The following is a 2,237-nucleotide window of genomic DNA, read 5'->3' as shown; positions in this document are numbered from 1 at the left end:
CAGGCTATAGTTTATACATCCTATAATATGACTCAGGCTATAGTTTATACACCCTATAATATGACTCAGGCTATAGTTTATACACCCTATAATATGACTCAGGCTATAGTTTTATACACCTTATAATATGTCAAAGTGCACAGTCAGCGTTTCCTCATCAGGTGAATTACATTGTAATGTGTATTTCTTTGCTTTTATTTGACCAGTTGAGTAACTGAGAACACATTCTCTTTCACAATAATGACCTGGAAAAAATCTCTGCACACTTCCAGTCAGATGATTATTTTAAAAGTCACGTGTATCTGACAAGAAGTGTGCAGAGACTTGTTCCTGTTTCTCCAGGTTAACTTTATTTCCTCCAGCACCTTCACTAATGGCTTTTGGGTGTGGTAGATTCCACCTGTTATCTACAATAATGACCTGGACAACATACCTTGAGTGGTTGATCTTCAGTCTAACCAGGTGCTCCCATTACACAGGGGGTTTATAGAAACCCGGGTAGTTCAGACAGAAGGACGGGTAGAGAAGACAGGGGGTTTATAGAAACCCGGGTAGTTCAGACAGAAGGACGGGTAGAGAAGACAGGGGGTTTATAGATACCCGGGTAGTTCAGACAGAAGGACGGGTAGAGAAGACAGGGGGTTAATAGATACCCGGGTAGTTCAGACAGAAGGACGGGTAGAGAAGACAGGGGGTTTATAGAAACCCGGGTAGTTCAGACAGAAGGACGGGTAGAGAAGACAGGGTTTATAGAAACCCGGGTAGTTCAGACAGAAGGACGGGTAGAGAAGACAGGGGGTTTATAGAAACCCGGGTAGTTCAGACAGAAGGACGGTAGAGAAGACAGGGGGTTTATAGATACCCGGGTAGTTCAGACAGAAGGACGGGTAGAGAAGACAGGGGGTTTATAGATACCCGGGTAGTTCAGACAGAAGGACGGGTAGAGAAGACAGGGGGTTTATAGATACCCGGGTAGTTCAGACAGAAGGACGGGTAGAGAAGACAGGGGGTTTATAGATACCCGGGTAGTTCAGACAGAAGGACGGGTAGAGAAGACAGGGGGTTTATAGATACCCGGGTAGTTCAGACAGAAGGACGGGTAGAGAAGACAGGGGGTTATAGATACCCGGGTAGTTCAGACAGAAGGACGGGTAGAGAAGACAGGGGGTTTATAGAAACCCGGGTAGTTCAGACAGAAGGACGGGTAGAGAAGACAGGGGGTTTATAGATACCCGGGTAGTTCAGACAGAAGGACGGGTAGAGAAGACAGGGGGTTTATAGATACCCGGGTAGTTCAGACAGAAGGACGGGTAGAGAAGACAGGGGGTTTATAGATACTCAGGTAGTTCAGACAGAAGGACGGGTAGAGAAGACAGGGGGTTTATAGAAACCCAGGTAGTTCAGACAGAAGGACGGGTAGAGAAGACAGGGGGTTTATAGAAACCCAGGTAGTTCAGACAGAAGGACGGGTAGAGAAGACAGGGGGTTTATAGAAACCCAGGTAGTTCAGACAGAAGGACGGGTAGAGAAGACAGGGGGTTTATAGAAACCCAGGTAGTTCAGACAGAAGGACGGGTAGAGAAGACAGGGGGTTTATAGAAACCCAGGTAGTTCAGACAGAAGGACGGGTAGAGAAGACAGTGGGTTTATAGAAACCCAGGTAGTTCAGACAGAAGGACAGGTAGAGAAGACAGGGGGTTTATAGAAACATTGAGTACATTGCCCTACCATAACCCCTCACCACAACTAAGAGATAATATTTCAATGATTACCTCTCTCAACAAATTGCAGCTAACCAGTAGTCACCGTGTGTGTGTGTGTGTGTGTGTGTGTGTGTGTGTGTGTGTGTGTGTGTGTGTGTGTGTGTGTGTGTGTGTGTGTGTGTGTGTGTGTGTGTGTGTGTGTGTGTGTGTGTGTGTGTGTGTGTGTGTGTGTATTGTGACAATCATAGCATTAACAAAACACCAAAAACACAATGTTCTCTCTCTATGTCTTGTGTCTGTGTTCCAGTGTTGTGCTGAAACTCACAGAAGTGTGTTCCAGTTTCATTGGTGGCTTATTGTACATCTGAACATTTAACTTGGTGTTAATCAGGTACAGTAATCAAATGATTACAGCAGGGATAATTAAAAATTGGATGTAATAAATGTATCACTAGTCACTTTAAACAATGCCACTTTATATAATATGTTTACATACCCTACATTACTCATCTCATGTGTACAGTTGAAGTCGGA

General features: G+C 44.7%; 1 pseudogene; it reads left to right on the top strand.

Annotated features, from left to right (window-relative positions):
- LOC115167434 (mitogen-activated protein kinase 6-like) overlaps window positions 1–2,021 on the top strand; it is a 28,253-nt pseudogene extending 26,232 nt beyond the window's left edge.
- The last annotated feature ends 216 nt before the right edge of the window (window positions 2,022–2,237 follow it).

This window comes from Salmo trutta, chromosome 29 (genome assembly GCF_901001165.1).
Source record: "Salmo trutta chromosome 29, fSalTru1.1, whole genome shotgun sequence".
Lineage (NCBI taxonomy): Eukaryota > Metazoa > Chordata > Actinopteri > Salmoniformes > Salmonidae > Salmo > Salmo trutta.
The sequence above is the reverse complement of the archived record's forward strand: the minus strand, read 5'-3'. Positions and strand labels throughout refer to the sequence as shown.